The sequence below is a fragment of the Myotis daubentonii genome, chromosome 10 (assembly GCF_963259705.1).
Source record: "Myotis daubentonii chromosome 10, mMyoDau2.1, whole genome shotgun sequence".
Lineage (NCBI taxonomy): Eukaryota > Metazoa > Chordata > Mammalia > Chiroptera > Vespertilionidae > Myotis > Myotis daubentonii.
Window position 1 is genome coordinate 46,657,856 of NC_081849.1, and position 27,020 is coordinate 46,684,875.

A 27,020-nucleotide genomic window follows, 5' to 3' on the forward strand; every position below is an offset into this window, starting at 1 on the left:
TTGTTCCCTAGCCTTTTTTTTTTTTTGAGAGCTCATATTCTTTCTGTGGCTATTGTATAGCTAGAAATGATGTGAGGACAGAGATGGTTTAACTAATGTTTATGGGAAGTGTAATTTTATATGCAATGCAACTGAATGGTGTGTTTCCATCTGCCATGAAACTGTATTTAGATTTCAGGTGGTAATTCTTTGGTTCCTGTTTAACTTGAAAGTAAAAAATGTTACTCTTTTTATGGATGTAACCACATTCATGAACTATATTTAGGCATGTCCTTTGAAGACATATTTAGCCAAGAGTTGTGACTTGAAAATAAGCTAGGTCAACAGCTCAAGGTAGTCTGTGCCATGGCCATCATGTTAGTTATAGTTGTTATATAGTTACAATTGTTAGATTTATAATTTTGATTTTTAGAGCTATTGTAAAGGGCATATATATTTAAAAATTTAATTTCCAATTTTTCATTGTTTGTATATAAAATACAATTGATATTTATGTGTTGAAATTTCCCCACTGTTTGTTTACAGAGGTCATTAGCAAATACTGAGTAGTTTCTCATAATATTTAGCTCTCACCAGAGAAGGCAGAGCTAGACCCTTTGAGGCTAAGACACAGCATAGATGTGGGACAGGAGGAAAGCATGGTGCTGTGAAGTAACCCAGACTTAGGTAACATGAAGCAGCTCTGGGAATCTCATCCTGTCTTTTCCACGGCTTCTCAAATGTGTGACCTTGAGCAATCCCTTTGCATGGGCCCTTTACACTGTAAGCAATCAGCAGTATTATGTTTTCTTAAAGAGAAGAAGATGAGAAGTCTAGAGCCATCAGTTCTGATTTTTTTGTTCTTTTTAAGCATTGAAACTCTTCAAACAACTGCTTATGCATCAAACACAGAAGATTGAACTGCTGTAGCAGAGTGGCTCAGTGTCCAGCCCTATCTGTTGAGTTTATTTCTGGAACCTACCCTATCCTCTCAGCAAGCCTCACTATTCCCTAGAATTTCAGGAAACACTGTTGAAGAAAAAATTGACTGCAGCACTATGGAGGGGGGTTCTCTCTTCCCACCACCAGCGCAGAGAGAGAGAACGCGACAAGGTTTAAGGAAAACTGTACACACACACACACACACACACACACACACACACACACACACACACACATATTCGAAGTAACAGAAGTTACATCAGTTCTGGGTGGGCCTTGAGTTCCTAGCAACATAAGGGATCCACCCCTTAGCACCTGGCGGGAAAGGTCAGACTGAGTGGCGTCCTAGCCTCTTGACTAGGACCGCCCGGGTGTGGCTCTGCCTGTGCCCTGAGTTCAGCCCACATATTTAAAAACTGCCGAAAGTGCTTGCAGCAGCCTCCGCACAGCACCAATGCAGGAATCCTGTGAAGGTGGCCAGACTGCATGGGGTCAGAGCAGAGAAGTGTGTACAACCTTGCTACTCAAAGCGCAGTCCCTGGACGGCAGCATCACCTGAATCCCAGGCCCCGTGCAGACCACTGAGTCAGAATCTGCATTTGAACACGATTTGTGTGCCCATTAGAGTTTGCGAAACCCTAGTATTGTGTTCGGAGATGGGGAGAAAGCACGCAAAAGAGTCATCCAAACATATGAGGCACATCAAAAGAGCTCAGCTAAATTTGCTAAAGCTGCATTCCATTTATACTCTTTAGAAATTTAGCAACTTGTGTAGCGTTATTAGCATTTTTTCACCTTTCTTTAGGGACTATGAGTTTATTAAAAGGATAATACATTTTGCTTATCTTTTCTCTTTGACCCTTCAGACCTACTTTTGGATTCCTAAATTATTTTTTTGATTATGCTAACAACTTTCCATGAGGATTAATGGATTCTAATTATTTTGGCTAAAAAACTTTTTTTTCCAACCCTGGTGGCTCGGACAGTTGGAGTGTCATCCTGCAGACCAAAAGGTTGTGGGTTTGATTCCCAGTCAGGGTACATACCCAGGTTGTAGGTTCAATCCCTGGCCCATGTGTATGGAAGACAACCCCATCAATGTATCTCTCTCACCTCTCTCTCTCTCTGTCTCTCTTTCCCTCCCTCCCTCTCAAATCAATAAAAATATCCTCAGGTGAGGATTTTAAAAAATAATAAAAAATAAACATTTTCCAGCCAGAGAGAGAGATTCTTAATTACTTGACTCTACAATGTGAGTTGTAAATGAAATATTAGCTATTTGAGTACAAAGGTACTGCACACAAATAATTGAACAACGTAGTGAACACCCAGGCGGGAATCTCTGCTTCTTCACAGTGGTGGCTCTGCGGCTCCCCATCAAGACGCTGGCATTCTTTTTGTAAATGATTGATTTTTCTCCTCATCTGAATACTGATCAATCTATAACCAGCTCTGATGTTAATATTGCACCAGGATGAAAAACAGAATAAGAATGACACAGCAGGGGTCCCAACATTGAAAGAGAAATGGAAAATTCAGCATATTGAAAGAGGATTTTATTATCTCCTTTTTTTGTGATCTGACCTGGAGTCCAGAAATTGTGATTTCCTTCCAGTTCCTTCATCTATAAAGTTTGGATTAGTTAGTGATTTTCAAACTATTTTGTAGCTATGGAACCCTTTGTGCCAAGGAAATGGTATAGGCAGCCCTATATGTGAAAGAGATAAAAAGGGACAGCTTGAACACAAGCTGAAGTGGGGGCCAGGTTGGAAACTCCTGGGCAAGTTGCTCCTAAAGTGTTGCCTAGCTCTATGGATGGGGCAGCACAACAAGTCGTTCTTGAAAATTAATGGGTTAAAGCCCACTTGCATTTGCCTAAATAATTTTGTATTTATTCTGGATTTTAAAAAAGATTTAGAACTTAAATGGCTGAGAGGAATCTCTGTTAAAGTAAATGGGTCACGACAACTTACTGGGTTGACAATAAGTGTATCAAATCCCATCAGCTCTTTCTGAGCAACACCTACATTTTCCATTCATTCTCTCCTTGTGGTTCTCACAGCCACCACCCTACTCAGGCAAACACAACTCCTGCCTAGACAGTTAGGCTAGCCTCCCAAGAGCCTTCCTTCACCTCCAATCCTTTGGGGAGAAAGCCAAGGCTTATACATACCAAACAGGCAAGAGGTCCTGCAGTTTGCTCCAGGCTTCCGTACAAAACCACACCGCCACGGAGAGCAGAGCCCAAGATCCCTTGCCTGACATGAAGAGCTCTCCTCTGTGTGATCTCCTGAATTTTCTATTTCTCATGCTCTCCTTGGTGAGCCCCACAATCTAGTCAACGGAAACTACTTTCTCTTTCTGATTTGCACCCTACCCAGTGCCTCTCTCTCATTTTCCTTTGCCTATATCTCTTATCTATCCCCTTTATATGTCTAAATAATACCCACTTTTTAAAATTTTAATACATTTTATTGATTTTTTACAGAGAGGAAGGGAAAGGGATAGAGAGTTAGAAACATTGATGAGAGAGAAACATCGATCAGCTGCCTCCTGCACACTCCCTACTGGGTATATGCCCGCAACCAAGGTACATGCCCTTAACCAGAATTGAACCTGGGACTCTTGAGTCTACAGGCTGACGCTCTATCCGCTGAGCCAAACCGGTTAGGGCAATAATACCCACTTTCTAAACACTGAGTTCAAATGCTACCTCCTCCCTGAAGTCCTTCATGAGTCTCTCTGACCTTCCCAACATCCTCCCTATCCCCAAACTAGTAACCACTTTATTACTTATTGCATCCATGCACCCCACTCTGAGCACTTACCCCATTCCAACTTGAGTTACAGTTTTATACATTTAGCTCATGTTATTTTAGTATTGACTTTCCATTCTCTCTCATATTGACTATTTAGAGCATAAACCATATTTTGTTCAATTCTGAATCCCTCATGATGTCTATCATATGCCAGATATGTGATGAATAAAATATGGTCTGTCTTCTATAACATGATTATTGTCTCCCTGAGAAAACCCATGTTACAAAAATATTGTTTCAATGGAAATGGGGGTTGTAACTACTAAATTTAAGGTCATAAAATTATTATTCCTATATAAATTTTAAGAATAGGCCTTTTAATAGCTTTAGGAGTATTTTGTTACTGTGAGTGGATATGATATATTGGGTAAGTATAACTCACTAAAACGACCTAATGCTCTTCACTTCTCTTTAACTCATTCATTTGGAGCTTCTTGATCTTTATCACTCACCCTGAACAGTGCTTTCACATGCAATACAGTTCCCAACTAATCACAATGAACCAAATATAGGAAGGGTAACTGAAAGACCAGGATGCAATAGAAAACTCAGTTACTTAAGTTAGTGGTGAGTCTCTCTGCTTTATATGTTGGAATATGAATTATTATGTCATTGGTTCCTATAGGAAATGTTGAAAAAGGGAGAACTATATTCCCAATGAAATTCTGCCCTCTAATTCCTTGAAGATTGTCGGGGGCCTTTTCTTCACTTACCTAATATTCTCCTCTCCATAGGAGGAAGAGTAGCCAACTGGTCAGGGCATATGTTATATAGAAGCCATGATTTTAGCAGTGGTCAGAGTCTCTCCACACTGCAGCTCAAGAGCTCTTTTCTGCTCCCACATCTGCTTGGAAAAGTGGATTTGGAACCTGCTCTGTAGACTGAATCAGTCAGATAAATCCTATGACCTGTATTCAGGAGAGTATTAGAAAGATTCCGTGTTGGCAAACTGAATTTAAACCTTCACCTTTGGGTGCCATTCATGTGATCTATAGACAGATTCCAGCATAGAAGTACAACAGTGAACATGAACCCTCCCCTCCTGGTGGGTATACCTGAAATATTTGCCCTGGATCTTTCCAGTCTAGCCTTTACCTACATGGTCTTATTGGGTTGCTACAGTGCAGATTTCTCACACACTTTTTTTAAAAATATATTTTATTGATTTTTTTTACAGAGAGAAAGGGAGAGGGACAGAGAGCCAGAAACATCGATCAGCCGCCTCCCGCACACCCCCTACTGGGGATGTGCCCACAACCAAGGTACATGCCCTTGGCCGAAATCGAACCCGGGACCCCTCAGTCCACAGGCCAACGCTCTATCCACTGAGCCAAACCGGTCAGGGCCTCACACAACACTTTAAGGAAGAAGAAAGGAAAGGGAAATTTATTTAGCATATTATCATTTCCAGGCAGGAAGCCAGATAATTTATAAAAGTCATCATCCCTACAGGAAGCCAAAGCATTAATGGCATCCCATATTAGTAAAATAGTCCATAGTTTATAATTTATATAAATTATCTCATTTCAACTTCATAATGGTCCTGTTGTGAGGAGGGCATGATCCCCATTTTAAAAATGGAAAAACTGAGTCTCCAAGAGGTTGACCAATATCACCAAGAGAGTTTCAGAAGAGCTAACACTTGTACTCAGATTAGTATTCATCTCACCAAGGCCCGAGAGGCCTGACTTCCATTTATGACCTGTTCTGAAGACACAGAAAGAATGTAGACTTCAGAATCATACAGATGTAAGACCAAATCCTGGCTCAGGAACATCCTAGCTCTGGGTTTTTGACAAGTTTCCTAGCCTCATGCAACTCCAGTTTATTCAGCTAAAACGGGAAATGACACCTATCTCATAAAATTGCCACATAAGTGGAATGAGATAAATTATACTATGTGCTTGAAGCTTAATGGTTTTTAACAAATGCTCATTTCTTCTTTGTCATCTAAAACAGGTAACCACCAATGGAGTGGTAGGTGAGAGAAAGATCTAGGATCAGAATCTGGGAATATTATTAAAAATGTAAGCACATGTTTATCAAAAGGAGGAATACCCTTTGAAAATTGAAAGCCACTATTGTAGAATTTATTAATCTCAAATGTGTGATAAAAATTATTTTGTGCTCTTTTGTCAAGGAAGGCACCAAATGGGCTACCTTCCAGGAAAACATGGTCCTGGCATCAGAGGGTGAGCTTTGGTCTGTTTTGAATGTCTATTCTTCCTCCCAGGTCTTCTGTGGAATGAGGTACAGACTCTCAGATTCTAGATCATGCCCATGTACTAAGTAGTCCTTCTATCCTTATATGCTTGCTTTCTTAAGGAATTTGCCTGCACCTACAGGGTTAAAACAATAAAGGATACAGTTTAAAGCTCATAAGAAGCCTTTAAAATCTCCCACCAATAGTACCCCTGGTAATGCCTCAGAAAATTATCTGAACTAGGTTTGCTGAGTTTTCACAGCATTTGTCTTATGGTCTTGGAAATCAGCCATGCCTAATTACTCTAACATCGTTTTCTCATTAATAGGTCATAAAGTCAACCTAGTAGGTCTTGACCAGCATTTTTTAATTAAAAAGACAATACCAGATTAGAAATGTCAAAATGCATCATACTTATATTTAGTATTTTTTCCCACGAAACATTAGCCTGTCTAAGATATTTTTTAGTGTGGGTGGCCATCAAAACTGTTTTTAAAACATGTTCTATAAAAACAATGTCTGACATTATAAGTGCCAAGAATAGTCATGGAACAAGTGGCAAAGGCTAGACTTTATATTTAAGTCTAATACTTCAGAGGTTATTTTCTTTTAGGCAGTTCCATTAAAATATATGTAGTTGCCATTAGATAAGTAGTCTTCCCTTCTGTTACAGCTGCATAAACCAATCAGCTAGGTTTCCCCCTAATGTTATACTTACCTCTACCACCACCACCACCACCTCCTCATCCTCATATCTCCATAGGGCAGCGGTTCTCAACCTGTGGGTCGCGACCCTTTTGGGGGTCGAACGACTCTTTCACAGGGGTCGCCTAAGACCATCAGAAAACACATATATAATTACATATTGTTTTGTGATTAATCGCTATGCTTTAATTATGTTCAATTTGTAACAATGAAATTTGGGGGTCACCAAACATGAGGAACTGTATTAAAGGGCCATGGCATTAGGAAGGTTGAGAACCACTGCCATAGGGGAATCTCTTTGGCAGGGCCCCCAGATCTAGTTCCTTTCAGGGTGGAGTATTCCTGCTGCTATTCTTGGCATCTCCTGAAAACAGGTACATGATCAGTCCACTACCAGTAATAACCCAATCTTACTCATAGCTGCTCAGAAATCTATATACAGTCCAACATCTTTGTTCTCCTTCTCAACCCCCATTCTGCTGTGTTGTCCTGCTTTGCCTAGATATTTGGAAATACCCTCTCACTTGGAATTCCCTCCTCCATCCTTTTCTACCCATTTCTTCTTGGAAAAATCAGCTTTGTTCTAACACTACTCCCTATACTCAAACCAGCTAGCCCAACTTCAAGCTGTCACTACTCAGATCCAAGTTACTAGATTCTTTTTACCTGGATCTTCCCATTCTTGAGAATAGAGTGCTTTTAATACTAAAACCTCTCTCTGCCTTATATCACTCCAATGTGTTGCTGTGGTTGAGAGGAACAATGATGGGAAGGGACAAATGGGATGAAGTAGATAGAGCATCCCATCCTGTCATCCTGGTTTCACCTGATTAGATGGAGTTGCCGTTCTCTGCATCACAGGAGGTCTCCACATTGGACAGTATGTGGGCTGATATAAAGATTTCTAAAGGACCTATGCTTTTGTCCCACTGAATAGTGTTTGAATCAAAGGATATGTAAAATATAGATACACATTAGTCCCTTCCCAGTGTCCTATAGTTCTACAATTGCTCAGAGAAGGAAGTTGTTGAGGACTAGAATGATGACAGAAGCCTTGGTATGCAATGAGGCTTGACCTGAACTTAGAAGGATAGGCAGACTTTGGAGAAGTGAAGCAATGTCAATAGAATTTTGTAGGCAAATATGACAAACATAGCAGAAAGGAATCAGAAGACTGTGTATGGGTCAGTGCACCGAGCTGGTAGGATGGAGATTTGGATTGGAACTCTGATGTGAGGTAAAAATGAAAATGTGGATTAAGACCAGACCCCCATAGAGGTGCTTGAATGCCAGAAACGGAGGGAAAAGCTTGAAGGTGTTTGAGCAAATGAAAATGGTGATTTAGAGATTAACATGCTACTTTGTGCAGCAGGATTTGGTGCAGAAAGACATCCCCAGAGAAACCACTGTAATAATCCAGAATTGAGCAACCAAGCCCTCCAACTAGAGTGATGCAGTGGGAACTTAGAGAGAAGCATGGGTCTCAGGGCTTTTACAAGACAATGTGCCATTGACTTAAAGCAACCTAACCAGTAACATTTTATTTATGCACTTGGTCTTGAACCAGTTAATTTGCCCTTCAGATGTATTTTCCCTGAATATGTAAACTCTCTCATTAAGATACAAGCCATATGCCTCCTTTGAAGCTAAGCCAGACCCCACCTAATGCTGGCCTTTACCTCTTTTTTCTCATTGGTAATCAGCTCACTGAAGCAGATGTTACTTCCTGACTCCAGAGATGCCAACAGCCTCACAAAGAAATGGATATAGAATTGGGGTCTGCACTCAGCATGATCCAAATATGGAAATCAAACTGAGGCCTTCTTAGGCTCCAGGCTTGGCAAGAAGAATGAAAAAGGGCTTAACGTGGGCCTCAAAGGACACTGTGGTTACCAGAGCCATAGTGGGCCCATTACAGAAGGTCTTGCCAGTAATAACAATTAAACACTAATGGCCTACTTTCAATTTACCTTCATAGATTAATTCAACAAATATTTATTGGCTATGTACCAGGCATTACACAGGCTTTGGGGATAAAAAAGATGCAAAGGGAACAGTACTTGTCTTTGATAAAGCTACCAGCTGAGTAGAAGAGACAGACCTATAAACAAGCAAATGATATTACAATGGAGTGTTTTGCTCTCTGCTTATCTTCTGTGCACCCAAAATTGTAATGACCTGATTCTGTAGAGATATAGTTTGGGATTAAAGTCTTTCCACTGCATGCTTTTCAATAATCACTTGGAAGGTCAAGAACTGATATATAAACACCTTATACTAACGTTTTGATTTAAATGAGGGCAAATACAAAAACTAAAATCAACAAGTCCTCGGGAAAACCTGGGAATTTTCCCCAGAACGGTTTTGCCCTTCCCCCTGGGCCTTACTTAACCAGCTGTGATTATTCTGTCTGACCTTCTTGTACAGAAGCCTTGAATGTCACCATGTGGAGGCCCCTATTCTCAGTCCCTAGAATGAGTCAGACTAATGACACTTAGCAGTGGAGAATTCCAACCAAGAGCAGTAGGAATGGTAGGGACTGGAAGGAAGACAGCCCAAACCCTCAGTGAAATCCTCTGTAGGAGTTGCCAAAGTGGAGTCTAGTGAGGTTTTAGTCTAGAAAGTTTAGGGAAAATAGAAAGCTTGTTGGTGAACTTTTAATCTTCTCTGTGAATTATAATCATTTCTTTACAGACAGAATCCTGTCCCTCAATAGGAATTGCTTCCCAGTGTCAAGAATAGAAGTCATCTTAGAAGGTCAGCACAGGATTACTAAAAACAGATTTTGTTATTAGTCTTTTAAGTTATGTTTCTCTGTAACAATCAGACTGTTGGTCTTTGCTAAGAATTAGAACCATAAATGATTGAGAGTCTTTGCTTTTCTGTTTTAAAGAGGTTTTTGTTGGTTTGGTTTTAGTTTAAATGGGGTGTTTTCTAGCGGTGGGGGATACATAAGATTGAGGTTGGAGAAGGCTAACAAAAGAGATGTTGACTGGAAATAAATGCTGTAATTATATTGGCTTTAAGGATTATTTCAAACCTTAGGAAAAGAAGAAGGTATTGAGAACTCTTTTTTTAAAAAAGAAATTGTAGATACCAGGTCTCTAAATAGTTTCAGGCTAGTTTCTTTGGAAAGTATACTGCCTCCTTTTACCCCTCATATACTTCCTAAGTTTAGCTTAATAATAATGTGAGGGGCCAAAAAAGCTTTTAAAGCTGATTTCCTTCAGTTTGATTCTTGCCAGAAACCAGAGGACTTGATTGGCCATGACGTCTACAGTCTCCTGGCTATTTGTGAAAGTATATAATGTAACAAAGTGCACATGGGGAGAGAGAGAGAGAGAGAGAGAGAGAGAGAGAGAGAGAGAGAGAGAGAGAGAGAGAGAGAGAGGCACATGCACACAAATCCCAGTGCAAGACAGCACCACAGAAAAATATGTTGACATTAACTGAATTTCATTAAAACTAGAAATGGTAAGAGGGATAATAAGTCCCATTAGTAGATTGTTTTCTCATCCTCAGAGTGAAGTGCCTACTAATCAACAGCCCTTCCCAGAGAGTGAAGTCAGATATTGTATTTGGGTGTGGCAGGGACAAGACCTGGATCCCCTATTGGTCAAGGACAAGCCAACACCTGTTCATGGAAACTCTAAGTGTTGAGGCAAAATCATAAATTGTTTTCTGTGCTTTTCAGGTGAACACAATAATTTGACAGCTGTTTTACTCCACTGGAGTTCCCCAAACATACACCGACCCCAAAAGCCATTTAGAGGGGTACACAACGAAGTGATTAGTGTATTATCCACTTCAGCTGTGAAGTCGGGTGCCAGAGGTGGTTCTAAATGCTATACCCGTCTGCAGATTTCAGGTGCCTACTTTACACATGGATTCAGGAAAAAGTCCACAGTTCTTCTTTTGCTGACTTACAATTTTTTTCTTTTATTAATCAAGAGATCCTAGAAAGTTGTATGAATCACAAAGGCACTGAAAAACATCAATACAACATATGTTGAGCCAAAATTGCCCAGTGTCTAAGTTACTCTCTGGCAATTATGTGTCCACGTAGTTTAACATTTTAAAGCATAAGTTACCAGCCTCCCATTAAGTCTAACATGACTCTTCCTACAAGAGAAAGAGCTACTCCCTTTACATTTTCCATCCATTAGAAGCTAAACTTTTGACATTCCTTGGACTTCTACCCAAGGCAACTAAAGAGAAAGTCAGAGACTCATTCATTGAGAAAATATTTGTTGAGTACCTACAACATTTCAGGCATTATTAGTTGCTGGTGAAACCAAGACTGCGCTTGCCCTCATAAAGCTTATAGTCTAGATTTCCACTTATTTGTGACACCCATCCAATAGAAGGATTAGATTCAGATTATGCACAAGATTGCAACAAAGTGGAGTGTGCACTGGAAAAGTGACCAAGAAAGTAAAGGGTCTTGGAATTATGTGATATGAAGAGCAGTTGAAAGAAATTGGCAAGTTTAGGGATGTTGTATTATACTCCGGAGTCCCAGAGGGCACACCCTAGACCAGTGGTCGGCAAACTCATTAGTCAACAGAGCCAAATATCAACAGTACAACGATTGAAATTTCTTTTGAGAGCCAAATTTTTTCAGCTTAAACTATATAGGTAGGTACATTGTTATTAACTTAATTAGGGTACTCCTAAGGCTTAAGAAGAGCCACACTCAAGGGGCCAAAGAGCCACATGTGGCTCACGAGCTGCAGTTTGCCGACCACTGCCCTAGACCAACAGGTAGTGAATTTCAGTTCAACATTTAGAACCATCTCAGAATAGAATGAGTTGCTTTAGAAAGTGGCAGGAGCCCAACCCCTGTATATTGAAGTAGCCACTCTCTTAGATACCACTGCTCATTGGTCTTGTGGAGGCATCTCTGCATCAGGCAAATGACTCCTAGTGAGCCTTCTAATTCTTAGGTTCTATATTTTATAAATCTGACGAAGCTACCGGCTCCCTTTAGCAATTCATTCTTCAGCCTGCACATTTTAAGTCCAGGTAAACAGACTGGGAGAGACTCTTTACCTCTGTTCCAGGAGAAACAACACAATATAGTAATAGAAATTGCTCTTTCCTCTTACCACAAACTATTCATTAAAGATCATCTCTGTGGAGAGATGGTCACTGAGCAACTGTTTTATGGTAGGGGCATTCAACATCATGGAGTTATTTGTTCAAATTTGATGGCAGAGCCCAGACAATAAGCTCCACAGTTTGAGTTCAGTTCATTTTCCATGACGTGCAGGTTGTAAGTGGTTGATTTTGATTCATGTTCTGCGAAGCAGGAGGATGGGAACAGTTGATTGTGGCTGATCTCATGCTGAGCCTAGGACATAGGCGCCTTCAGTCCAACTCTTCCAGTATTTATTTAACTTTATAATGTGCCAGCTCCAGTCTTCAGAGTTGCCGAGCTATAAGATTCTGAGCAGAAAAAATCCTACATCTTTAATTCTCCTTCACTGTTTCTTCCAAATCAAACTTTGAGGTTCCATGACTGTTTATATAATCCGACACTTTGTTGCAGACACAGCCCAACTCGTGTTTTTGTGAGGAAATGCCTTGAAAATGCTCAAAACCTCAAAACAATTTTCAAACCTCTACTTTCTTTTATAATAGAAAAAAAACAATTAAGGAGATTTTAAGGGGAGGGTCTGGCATACAACACCTTCAACCACCTTTCGTTGGAGGATGTGATTACAGCTGTTTAAACTTAAAATTATTTACATCAAACAAAAAAATCTTGAGTTAAAAAAGTCATATGATTATATATAAACTAAAACATGGCAAGGAACCAAACCTTGGCATTTTTTGTAGACATATATTGCCCATTGGCTGTGGCTTCTGAAGGGAGTTTTTCAGGGCCTTTGGGTTGTGGGAAATGATAAACAAGAACTGAAGAATGAGAATTTTACCTAGTGAGTCATATTGGGTTGCAGCTGAATTTGAAAACAGCAGGTAGTCATCAGAAGGGTTTATATGAAATCTAATGGATCAGAAAAAGAAAGCAAGGGGAAATGGTTTCTTTTCATACAGGGCCAGTTTCTCATCTGAGGTAAGTCTTGGAGAATTAGCTGACATATGGAAATTATCCCCATGTGGTCATATGGGATAGCAGTGTGAGGAATCTTTAAGGGAATGAGAATGCTTAGCTTTGTAAAGAGAAGATCTGAGTGGGACAGATAGCTCTTTAAAAATATTTGGAAGGTCAGCATGTGGAGAAGGGAGTATTGTGTGTTGCTCTCAAGGGCAAAACAGAGTTAATGGGTAGACATTGGAGAGACAGGCTGCGGTTTAATAGTCTCTTGTCTCTCACTAGGGCAGCAGAGCAAGATAGGCTCATGGAAGGGGACAGGAAGCTATTTCTGGCAATATTCCTTAGGAACTGGGATGGGAACTGAGGAGACTGACCCAGCTCTGGGGCCAACAGCAATTTTCAGCTGCCAGATATGGCTTGACTCCACATGCAATATCCATATGCAGTTCAGACAAAAAGGCAATGAGGAGAAATGGAAAGCACCAGACGTTGAAGCCAGAAAGGTCTAGGTTGAAACCTTGGCCCTGTCGTGTATTGTCTGTACAACTTTTGGGGAGTTGCTTAGCTTCTCTGAGTTACAGTTTCCTGATCTGTACAATGGGCATAGCATCACCTCTGCTAATGGACAACTGTTGTTTGGGTCCACTCAGCATTCTCTCTTGCTGCTTTTAGTAAATGCACCTTGACTTCCCCAGGCAAAGTTGCGTCCTGGTGTCAATCGAGTGGCCTGCCAACCTCTGGACAGTCAAACTTCACCTCCTTGGTTTTCAATCCTGAGTACACTGACCCCAGGATGGAAAATGATTGGATTTCATCAATTCTAATTGAAAAATAAATTTTACAAATAAACACTTCAGTCCTGCTCTTACCTGACCCTGTGCCATTTAACACGGTTAAGCATGTCTTCTTCCTAGCTTTCTTGTACCCTGCCCTCTTTCCTGATTATCTTCCTCTCTCTCTGGCACATGCTATTCCCTTTGCCCTTAATGCCCTTCTTTACTTCAACCATCAGGCTGACTCCTCTTCATCTTTCAAGATTCAGTTGAAGCGTCAGGCTTATAGCAATGCCTTCCAGCCCACCTTCATCACCCCAGATCTCTCCCCAGTGTGCCTCAGCACCCTCTGTTCCAGCAGTCAGCACACTGGGTTTTCAAAACGGATTCTTCACCCCATCTCAACTGTGAGGTCAAGGCAGAGGCCAGACTTTATTTACTATGTATCTCCAGTGCCCAGTACAATGCATGGCACAAAGTAGGCATTCTTAAAGCATTTGAGGAAGGAAGAAGAAAGGGAAGGAGGGGTGAAAGAAAGTAGGAAGGAGAGAGGACTATATACTAAAGGAAAAATACCCTATACTGCACATTTGAGTTTTATTTGTTGTGTATGTGTATGTTGGAGGTCATTTGTTGGCATTAGTTCCTTCAGTTGAAGACCCAATTTATGCAAATATGTCAAAATGGGACAAATGAAAACTTTTTCACTATTCATTTCCATGGCTTTGCTGCCAAGGAGCACAGCTGGGACCCAGAGAGTATCTCAACCAGAGAGGCTGATGAGAAGACATTGGGGGAACCATATTGACTAAATGTTATAAGCCAGCACTTTAATTTCCTGCTCTAGGTAGCTCCAACCCTAGAAAATTCTCAACATGTTTCTTCTAGTATCAAAGAATATAGGATAGTTCACGCAAAGTATACATGAATATGCCTAGTGTAGTCCTACAGAAACCATCCTAAATCAAAATATTTACTGCATGAGCCCAAAGAGAATATACTACCTAATTATTTATCCTTCATTAGTTAAGGAACAGAGTTGGTGATGTGTTAGGTGCTTTCATCTCCATAGGCCATATTTCTATGACTAACTTTAAAACAAAATGAGAACCAAAACCTCCATTAGCCTGGCTTTACTCAGTCCTGCTTTGTTTCCTCCGGCTGAATTTACAAGCATCTCCAGCGATAAAGAACATGATGATCCCTCACCATGATGTGTACCATACCAAGAAACACTTTGGTGACTTGTAATTATTTTATTGGCTAAATAAAACTTAGATCTTGCATTAGAAAAAAACGTGCTTCTCTTTATACTTTGAATTATGAGCTCCTAAGGCAGGGGCTGTGGTGTAAGAAGTAGTCGGGGCATTAGTGATATTATTGTCAGTCATCAGGCCAAGCCTTACTCTTGATCCTACCTTAGGTAGGGAGCAGGCATGGAGTATGCACTGGCTGCATCCCAGGGCACATTTGGATGGTGGGATGGAAGCCTCCCTGCCTAGGCACAGGCCCCGAGTGCCTGCCCTCAGCAGAAGTACTAGGCATGGACTCCTTAAGTGCAAAGGAGAGAAGGTGTAGAATGCTCACATTTCTTCCATAAACAAGCCTGCTCCATGGTTCTAGGAGTCATACACATTCATCTCTGTCCCAAAAGGCATGGGACCTGCAGCAGCCACACAGCTGTTTGCTGGGAGGAGAGATATAGGGATGACTTGTGAGATAGAGAGACACCGGAGAATTGTCTTCAACAAGATTTGGCTTATTCTCCATGGTTACAAAAGCCAGAATTCCAGGGTGGACATATTTCTACTTAATGTGGTAGAAACTTTTTCATCAGACAGGGCTGTTCAAAAAGGGAATGGGCTGTTCAAAAAGGAGGGACTATGGTCCGTGTCCCTGGAGGACTTTAACCACACACCAGGAGCCCACTCATGAAGAACTGGGAAAAGACTTTGGAAATAAGCCTGGTAACTGGGCTAGAAGACCATGAAGATTCCTTTCTCTCTCAAAAATCTAAGAAAACACAAGTTAAAAGAATCTAAGAGCTTCTCAGAAAGGAAGAATAATTAATTCTCTTGCTCAAAATGGATTTTGTGGGGTCTTCACAAGTATGCTAGGGGATGGATGATCACTAACCAAGGAAAGTCCCCTAAACAATAAATATTCACATTACCGGAGTAAGCTGGCAGGAGTCTGGAGATATGATTCCAGAATCCCAGAGCAGTTGACACACATTGGACAACATCTAGAATTATTTTTATTAGTCATTCTGAATTGCCCGCTATACACAAAGCTCTGGTGTAGGTAGGTATTGGTGGAATTACAATATTTTATGGCCCAGGAAAAGTGTAATATATGTGGAGAAAGACATTTTTACTAACCAAAAACTCGAGATTAACATTGAGAAAATTTTGAAAATATTGCAAATATGAAAGAAGAGGGAAATTGAAGAGGATTCCAGCTGTAACTCAGAAGGCCAGGATTTCCCCAAACCTTGTCAGACCCATGTTTGAATGTTCCATGGGTGTGGGCCTATAATGTGACCACCCACATCCCCTTCTCATCATCCCTCAGCCCTGGCATGGTCTGAGGTGAGGCAGAAGGAGGGGGAACTCTGCTCTTGGTACAGGCTTCTTCTTTCACTCAACAGTGTCCTACTTGGTAAAAAAAACACACACACACACACACACACACACACACACAAAACACACACAAAAAAAACAACAACAACAAACAACTTATACAAACTCTGTTTTCCTTTTCTGATCTCTTTTTCTTCTTTATTTACATGGTACTTTATTGGTGCCTTGTCTCTAGTTCCCTTGACACCAGCAGAGAAGGCAACCATGGGTCAGGCAGGGAAAGTGAATAATGGGAGACAGAAAAAGAGAAAACAGTTTCTTCCTTCCTCCTAAAGACTGTATCACTAATTCTTTTTTTAAATATATTTTTATTGATTTCAGAGAAGAAGGGAGAGGGAGAGAGAGATAGAAACATCAATGATGAGAGAGTATCATTGATCAGCTACCTGCTGCATGCTCCTACTGGGGATCAAGCCCACAACCCAGGCATTTGCCCTTGATCAGAATTAAACCTGGGACCCTTCAGTCCACAGGCTGACACTTTATCCACTGAGCCAAACCAGCTAGGGTTGTATCACTAATTCTTACAGTCCACACAATGTTGAGCCCCACAATGCCAAATAAAACTGGGGAAGTGCCCACCTGGTGCTAGCACCCCAAGCTACCTCCAGGCCTCCTGATTGTCTTAAACACACACACACACACACACACACACACACACACACACACTTTGCATTCAGATTTGGAAGAAATAATGACTCCATTTTCTAATTTGAGCCAAATACCAGAAGACACATTTCCAATTTGAAAATGACTGCTTAATTTTGTAAACTTTTAGATCAGACATAGAAAAATACCAAGTCTATAGGGCTCATATGCCAGAGAAGGGCATGAGAAGGAAGGAAGGTGTAAGCCAGGAGGAACTGTCGACAAACAATTTCAATGGATCTTTGTATTTTCAAAGCAGTTTTAAATCATGAAGTAGCCCACCCACCTATCCCAAGAAAGTAGGTCAGCACAATATTTTCACAGGTGAGGAAACTGAGATTCAGTGTTCAGCGGCTCACCCAATATGCACAACTCGGGGTAGGAACACAGACTTCCGGAATTCCATCCAGACACAGTTAACCAGGCTGCCTTCTTCCCAGAAAGAGAAAATACAGGCATTTAGCTACTTTCATATTTTTATATGCTAACTAGACTGAAACACCGCTGCTGTGGGCCAAGAAGTCTTAAGGGATAGCACTCCTTAAAGGCAGAGATTGGCGCTTGCGAGTGTTCCCCAGCCTTGCCTACAGTTCAGATGCTCTGTTCTGGGTATAAGGTAGCCAGAGCAGTTGCTGGAGAAGAAGGGACCTGGATTCTAGGAGTGAGCTGCGTGCCCTTGCAAAAATCAGTGGAAATCTCTGAGCCTTGCTTTTTCATCCTCAAAATGAAGACACTTTTTTGAAAGTTTTATTTGCTAAATGCAGAAAAACATGAAATTGGTGAATTATCCACAATTTAATGGTACTTTTAAAAGTATATATATATATGGAAAGAAGTGGTGGTATCCCTTCTCTGCCTCTCCAATACCATCCCAGAGCGTGAAGCATATTTTTCTAGGTTCATACAAACACATTATATATATGTATATTTACATGTATATGCAAAAGTCATATTTTATAATTTTTTAATAAAAATGGAATCTCATCTGTAAATGTTGTTCTGCAACTTCTTTTACTAACAATATGGCATCATTCTACTTCACACTGATCCTGTTTAACGGGCTAAAAATACTCCATTACGTGGATCTTACATAATTTGTTTAGCAATTTCTTTTTTATGGTCTTTTGTAAGGTCCAAAGAAGATAATACATGATAAAGTTCTTTATAAACTTTAAGGCATGGTGTAAATATAGTGCATTATTTTGATTATTTTCCCAAGTATATAGGACATACTCTATTGATTTTAGCTTCTAAGTTCTAAATGTATTGAACACCCTGTTGGTGTACAGAGAGAGAAGTAATGTCTGTCTGTGATGTAGAATCACCATCATCATTTGGAAACTGATTTACTGCATGGAGTTAAAAAGAACTGTTAATAATTGAATGTACAATGCCATGTCTAATGGGTTCTCTCAAAGGGGAAAATATTTTTTTCAACGAGTAGCCTCTATTTATTTAGCTGATAATTTATATTCTAAAGCAATTTTTTTAAATCCCACACCTTGCTCTTGCAAGTAAAACAGAATTGAAGGTTAGAAACTATAAAGTGAAGTGTATGAAAGACAGATGTATTGACTTCATCTGATAGGTAGAATAAAGATGGGCTTTTTGTTTGTTTGTTTTGTGTTATGTTTGTTTTATTTTATTTTAAATTTCCCCTGAAATAGAAGTGGAGTACTAGCAGGCCTTTTGGTCAGGATACAGAAATTGGAATTTTTACTAAGAAAATGGAGGCTGTATTTTCTATCTCTGATATGCTGTTTACAAATGTAAAATAAAATGGAACAATGAAGTTTTCACTTGTGTGTTAGGGACGGCAAGCCTGCTTATAAGGGGAATATGTGGGTCTTGATCTTAATTTTTCCAAATTCCTCATATGCATTAATGAACATTGCTTAATTAGACCATTCTCCACTTCATTTTGACTGTGCAAACATAAGAGGTGGTACATAACATAATTAGTCTAACTCCTGTGATTTATGGAGGAAAGTGATGACAACTAATGGGACCCTCTCCTGAAGACAGGATTAGGATATTGGTTTACAGTCCCCCCAAAACTAGTGCAATCCTTTTCTTGTCCAAGGACTGGTAGTCAGGCTCAAGGTTAGATGGGCTCTGCTACTACCCACCACTCTGGTAAAAGTACAAAACCACGGCTGTCTGTTAGATTTCTGAGGTCATGGCCCTTAGTAGAAGGAGTGCTGCTGACACTACAGCAAAGCCTAGACCTAGCTAGCGGGCCTGTGGACAATGAGGCAGCTGTCTGCTCATGGTGACTGTCATTCTCAAACTTTATTCTCCATATCATTAATGGTGGGTATTGTTTGCAGACATACACTAGCTATAAGAGTGCCATATTCCCTTTGTCTCCCAGTCAGGAAAATAAACCAGGATGCAAGTGAGAGAAAGTGACATTAACATGGGGGTCATCTTTAATCCCTTCTGGCATGCAAAATTTTGACACTTTTGTTCCCAAATGATTGTGATGGGAACACAGTGTCTCAAGTGCAATGGCCAGTGCCATGTCTCAAGACCACTGGACAAGGTTAACAATTTAGTCTCTTTCATATCTGAATTCTCTGACTCTATAAGATGCCGGGAGCCGGTCCATGCTTGCTGTTTCAAGGGACCTGGCATATATGGCATACTGTTCTTAATATGTTTGCTCACCTTCTTGGCACTATGTGTTTTAACCAAGGTCTCTGAGAAAGGTTGTTTTCCCCAGGTAGGGATTTTCCCCTGAAGTTAGGGAGGGAATAAAACCCCTCAACTAAGTGCCAGGCGGGTAATTAATCCCTTTAACTACGAGCAATCATGCTTAAACTACATAATCTTTTCTCCCTGGAATGGAGATAAGAAACGCCCTAACCTTTGTAATAGAGATTGATAGGATTGAATCAACTGGTATAAATACAGTTGTAACAAGACAGAAACACTCAGAACTCAGAACACAGAAATCATGAGACAGAATTCAGAACTCAGAACTTAGAACAGAATCAAGAAGACAGAGCCTACACGGAGCCTAGAGACAGAAGAACTTCGCTGGCGAGAGCATGCCGGAGGATCCTGGACAGGGACTGGCCTCGGAGCTTGGAGGCAAAGCCTGGTGAGAGAACATGGCAGGGGATCCTGGACTGAACCTGACTGCGGAGTTTGGCAGGAGCGCCTGACTAGAACCTGGTGACTGGACCTGCCTGGAGAACCTGGACAGAACCTGGCTGGAGATCCTAAGCAGAACCTCTCTGGATATCGAGACCAGAACTTGGCTGGAGATCCTGGCTAGGCTGCTGATCAACTGAACGCTGTCTCCGTGTCATTCCTTCTTCGCCGACTCCATCCACACCTTTGGGGACCCCTGGACCTGCTGGGGCTGGACCCCGGCATCTGGCGCCCGAACAGGGACCCCTAGGTAAGCGCCCTGCACTCGGGACGGATCGGACTCCACCGTAGGAAGAGGGTGGATAGTCTTCGCCGACTCCGTCCACACCTTTGGGAACCCCTGGAACAGGATTCCCTTAGGTAAGCCCCCCCCCCATTGAGAACCCCACACTCGGGACGGATAGGACTCCACCAGGGTGCTACAGACCCCCCTATAGAGGATAATTAGGGTAAGAAGGTGGATAGTACAGAACTTAGATTGAGAAGATGTGCCATACTGAGTCCAAAGAAAGAAGACTCTGTATTGATCTTTAGATTAAGAAGATGTGCCATACTGAGTCTAAAGAAAAAAAGACTCCGTATTGATCTTTTAACATATATGCTTGTTAGCAGAGGAATTAAGGTTACTCCCAGTCAGACAGAACATTTTATACAAGAAATACGTCCATACTTTTCTGAGGAAGGAAAGGTGCCGGAAAGGTAAATGTAGAGGCATGGGAGAAGGTAGGCCCAATGAGCCTTATCCTTAACCCCACTGCAGCCTTTCCACCCCGGGAAAGTGCAGGATTGGCAAGCTCTCCCTGGGGTGATAGATCAGGACTCAGGTAATAGGAGAAAGCGCCAATCATACTCTTAAAATGGATACAAGAGAGCGTTTGAGGTTTTTCTTTTTAATGCCTGCTTTTAAAAAATAAAAAAGGGGGAATTTGCCGGGAGCCGGTCCATGCTTGCTGTTTCAAGGGACCTGGCATATATGGCATACTGTTCTTAATATGTTTGCTCACCTTCTTGGCACTATGTGTTTTAACCAAGGTCTCTGAGAAAGGTTGTTTTCCCCAGGTAGGGATTTTCCCCTGAAGTTAGGGAGGGAATAAAACCCCTCAACTAAGTGCCAGGCGGGTAATTAATCCCTTTAACTACGAGCAATCATGCTTAAACTACATAATCTTTTCTCCCTGGAATGGAGATAAGAAACGCCCTAACCTTTGTAATAGAGATTGATAGGATTGAATCAACTGGTATAAATACAGTTGTAACAAGACAGAAACACTCAGAACTCAGAACACAGAAATCATGAGACAGAATTCAGAACTCAGAACTTAGAACAGAATCAAGAAGACAGAGCCTACACAGAGCCTAGAGACAGAAGAACTTCGCTGGTGAGAGCATGCCGGAGGATCCTGGACAGGGACTGGCCTCGGAGCTTGGAGGCAAAGCCTGGCGAGAGAACATGGCAGGGGATCCTGGACTGAACCTGACTGCGGAGTTTGGCAGGAGCGCCTGACTAGAACCTGGTGACTGGACCTGCCTGGAGAACCTGGACAGAACCTGGCTGGAGATCCTAAGCAGAACCTCTCTGGATATCGAGACCAGAACTTGGCTGGAGATCCTGGCTAGGCTGCTGATCAACTGAACGCTGTCTCCGTGTCATTCCTTCTTCGCCGACTCCGTCCACACCTTTGGGGACCCCTGGACCTGCTGGGGCTGGACCCCGGCAATAAGAGACACCAATCCCAATCACAACCAGCAGCAGTTCCCCATAGGATTTTGATCAACCGCAATGATTTTGCATAGAAACATCCAGAAGTCTGGTTCAGAATCAGGCTTTCTCTCTCACGTGTAAGAGACACATTCTCCCTCACCCCCCTCAACAAACTCCAAAAGACCTACTTTTTGCCTAAAGCTACATTTGTTATGAGATGGCTACAACCATGGCTGAAAACCCAGCTCTACATCATGTAAGCCAGGGAAGGGTCCACAGGGAACAAGACCCAAGGAAGCCAAGAAGGCCAAACAGCAAATATTTGAATATCCAATGTTCCCATCCTGATCACATCCCCATCCCCTTTAGGTCACTGATTAATAGTTTTTCACAGATCACCTCTTCTCTCTATTTGAATCCACTAGACAGTGCTAACAGGATGCCTCTGCAAGTTCTCAGTGCTTTCCTCACCCTGGGAGACGGGAAGAGAGGAGCTCTTTGCAATGCACTCCTTCCACCCCAAATACACCTTTTCACGGTGAACATTTGCATCTCTCCTGTTGAACAGTGATTGCACGTGTTCAAGTGCAAGGGAAATGTCACCAAACGCTGCTGCCTGCTGAGCTCTTGATTTGCACGGACAGGAGCACAGTTAATGGCCTACTGAGCTAATCTCCCCATGAAAGAAGGTTATACCCACATTTCTCTCACTCTGGGAAGGAGCTCTGTATTCACCCCCATGTTTATGAAACATGATGGCACATGTCATAAAAAATGTTCTGCATATAAATGAAATAATGCAAAGCAATTATTATGCTTGTTAAGGATGCAATACTATGATTATGAAATGTAAAGTGTTAATAATGAATAAAATAAGTTTTAACTTGTTTAAAAAGATTTTCTTCTTTCTTAAATGCGACATGTATGTGCAACTCAGACAAGGAAAGATGCCACATTGAGGGAGTGTAGAAAAGGCAGTAATTTAAACACCACAGGCACAAAAAACCAAAACCAAAAAGTTAAGTTCGCTGTGTTATCTATGTGGACTGGCTGTCAATAATTGTTCAAATTAGCAAGTTAATTGCAAAATCTCCAGTGGACTTCAGGTTGTGTAGATGGTGTTAGTGTCAAAATTAGATGTTTCATAAATGGCTCTTTTGATGTTATCTTCAGATGCATCTCCTTTCCTAAGTAGGGCTATTAAAGTAGCTTCTACAGTGGCAGCAATCTTGCCAATGAAAGGAACATCACTAAAATGCTTAATGGGCCCCCAAGGCAAAGATGGTGGGAGTAAGTATTTAGCAAGCTCTGCCAATACAAGAGCCATGGGTTGGGTGGGTCAGTGGGGAAGCACCTTCTGGGCCCTCAGTAATGGTCATGGAGACTATGAATAATCAACTTCATTTATAACCTAAGAGTTCTCAACTGGAGAACTCATGCTCCTCCTCTTTTCATATCTCCATTTTCTTCAACCTTCAGTCCACGCCACGCCCCTCCCTCCCCCCATCCACACATCTCTCCCTTTCAGCCCCTGTCTTTCCAACCTATTCACAAAGAAAAAATTAAAGATATCACACAGATATCCTTCCCCTCCCCCCTACCACGCTTATAAACCATTTCCCGTCCACATGCATCTCCTCTTCCTTCTCTTGTCTAGGGTAAAGTCCTCCACCTGGGCTCTGGATCTCATTCTTCATATTTCTTGGGTGCTTTACACCACTCTGAAGTACAGACTCCCTTCTCTCCTTTCTATTCAACTAATCCTTTTTAATTGGAGGGTTCCCACTGACATTAAACACCAAAAATGTCATCTCATCAGAGTGAGCATGTCAGATTAAATACAGGATAAACTACAAATAGTGTTTTAGTATAAATATGTCCCAAATATTGCATGGGATAAATACTTACACTGTAAAGTATTTATTCTTTAACTAAAATTTAAATTTAACTGGGCATCCCATATCTATATTTGCTAAATCTGGCAACCTTACACCAGAGGTCATTCTAGTCCACCCACTATATAAAATAGTAGTACTCCAGCTTCAGATACTTCTATCACCTTCCTTTATTTTATTTTAAAATAATTTGTATTAAATTTATTGGGGTGAGGTCGGTAAATAAAATTATGTGTTTCAATGGTACAATTCTATAATACATCATCTGTATATTGTACTGTGTGGTTACTACCCAAAGTCAAGTCTGCCGGGGTCCAACCCCAGCAGGTCCAGGGGTCCCCAAAGGTGTAGACGGAGTCGGCGAAGAAGGAATGACACGGAGATAGTGTTCAGTTGATCAGCAGCCTAGCCAGGATCTCTAGCCCGGATCTCCAGAGAGGTTCTGCTTCGGATTTCCAGCGAGGTTCTGTAGCCATGTTCCCTCGCTAGGTTCTCCAGCCAGGTTCTGTCCAGGCTCTCCAGTCAGGTTCAGTGTCCAGGTTCCAGTCAGGTTCTCCTGCCAATCTCTGTAGTCAGGTTCAGTCCAGGATCCCTTGCCATGTTCTCCCGCTAGGCTCTGTCTCTAGGCTCCGAGGCCAGTCCCGGTCCAGGATCCTCTGGCATGCTCTCGCCAGCGAAGTTCTTCTGTCTCTAGGCTCCGTGTAGGTTCTGTCTTCTGAATTCTGTCTCCTGAGTTCTGAGTCTTTCTGTCTTGTTACAACTGTATTTATACCAGTTGATTCAATCCTATCAATCTCTATTACAAAGGTTAGGGCGTTTCTTATCTCCATTCCAGGGAGAAAAGATTATGTAGTTTAAGCATGATTGTTCGTAGTTAAAGGGATTAATTACCCGCCTGGCACTTAGTTGAGGGGTTTTATTCCCTCCCTAACTTCAGGGGAAAATCCCTACCTGGGGATTCAACCTTTCTCGGAGAGGTGATTTTGGTTAAAACACAGCGCCAAGAAGGTGAGCAAACATATTAAGAACCATATGCCATATATGCCAGGTCCCTTGAAACAGCAAGGATGGACCGGCTCCCGGCACAAGTCTCCTTTTGTCACTATATATTTTATATCCTTTACTCCCTTCCCTCTGGTAACCACCATGCTATTGTCTGTGTCTATGGGTTTTTGTTTGTCTTGTTTGTTCATTTGTTGCTTTTAGTTTATATACCACATATGAGTGAAATCATATGGTTCTTGACTTTTTCCTTCTGACATATTTCACTTAGCATTACATTCTCAAAATCCATCCATGTTTGCACAAATGGCAGTATTACAGCTTTTCTTATGGCTGAGTAGTATTCCATTGTATATATGTACCACGTCTTCTTTATCCAATCATTTATGGAAGGACATTTCAGTTGTTTTCATGTCTTGGTAATCATGAATAATGCTGCAATGAACATAGGAGTACATATATCTTTAGGAATAAGTGTTTTTAAATTTGGGGGGTAAATACCGACAAGAGGGGTTGCTGAGCTATATGGTAACTCTATTCTTAATTTTTTGAGGAACCTCCATACTGTTTTCCATAGTGGTTGTACCAGTCTACATTCCCACGAACAGTGAATGAGGGTTCTTTTTTCACCACAACCTCTCCAACACTTGTTATTACTCATCTCACTCACCTTCCTTTACCAGTCTTCTCTACTGGGCATATTATATACTTATATGCTTGTTTATTGTCTCGGTCCCTCCACCTCCTCACTAGGATGTAGATTCCATAGGAATAGGGACTTTAATGTTCTCTGCTGAATCCCTATTGCCTAAAATAGGGCTTAGCACAAGGTAAGTACTCAATAAATATTTGTTGAATAAACACATGCTTGAGTCTCTCTCCTTTTAAAATAATTGCCACGAAATCCCATAATCTCCCTAGATCTACTAGTACTCCTCCATCTTGCTCTCTCTCCCACTTCAGAACCAGATTTTGTAAGAGGTCTTAACACTTATTGTCCATGTGACTTCATCTCCCAGTTCCTCCTCTTTTCACTGTAGTCTGGCTTCACTCTTTCCATTCCAACAAAGCAGCTCTGGCTAAGGGCACCAATTGCTTCCATGTTGTTAAATCACATTGATTTTCTTTTATCCCCATCTAATCTCTCAAGATTCAATGATATTAATCATTCCCTGCTTCATGAAATAAGCCCTTTGTTCTACCACACTGCACTTCTTTCTACCTCCATAATAACTTTTTCTTAGTATTTGTTGCCAGTTTATCTTTCTCTACCTGGCCATTAAAACTCGGAGTTAGTCCCAGGCCCTCTTTTTCTCTCTCTCTATGTTCTCTGCCCCAAGTAACATCATCTATGTTCATGGCTTCAATGACCATTATTTTCTGATGAATCCCAAATTTGTACATCCAGGCCAAAACTGCCCTCTGGGTTCCAGACCTATCTATCCAATTGCCTATTTGGCATTTCCACTGTGTGTGTCAAAGTTAACTCAACTTCAATTGTCCAAGACTGAATTTAAGACATCTGCTTATCCTAAACATGATCCTCTGTTATTGTTCCACGTCTTGGTGAATGACACCTCCATGCATCTAATAGCACAAGCCAGAAAACTAAACAGTCATCCTTGACTCCTATAAATCTCACCTTCCAAAATAGCTCTTGAAAAAATTCATTTATTTATCTCCATAGTCACCTAGTACAAAGGAGTATTATTACCTCTTGCTAGATCACTGCAAGAGCTTCTTAACCAAAAGAGCTACATCTGTGTACTCAGAACTCCTTCTAACTTGTTTTCCAATTTACAGCTAAAGTGATTCTTCCACCTGTAGAAAATCCTTTATTAGTTTCTTAGGTGGCCCCAAGTTCTTTTTCCAGTCTTATCTCATGCCACTCTGTTCTTTGTTCTCTCAACTGTAGCAACACTAGCCAGGAATCAGTTTCTTAAATGCAACTATACGTTCAAAAGGGCTAAATGAAAAACTGAATTAAAACAACTAGCTTAAAAGTGTGTAGTAAGGAATAATATTTCATGTGAAAATCAGCCATCTGCCAAAAACATCATATAAAATTTAGGGCTAAACAATCCTTCACATATCATCTGGTCTAATTCTCTCCTTCCAAATAAGAAGATGAGGAGATAAGGGTTTAGAGAGAAGAAGGAAATGACCAAAGCTGCACAGCCATTTAAAGGCATAGATAGGAGTGCCTGAATCCAAAGTCACACTTCTTGCCCTAACTAAAGATGGAATAACTATTGAGAAATAAAGTGCCCTGAAAATTACCATTGAGGCATGAAGGAGTGGGTCAGAATGAAGCTGAGGCAGATGCAAGGAGTGAAAACTGATCCACCAATCAACCAGTAAACATTCCCACAAAAGAACTAGTGAGCCTTCAGACACAAGAGTCAGGAACTTTGTCAACAAACTCTCAGCCAGGTTGAATAGGTCTGATGTAGACAGATTCCATAATACTAGTCAATGGATATGGATGGG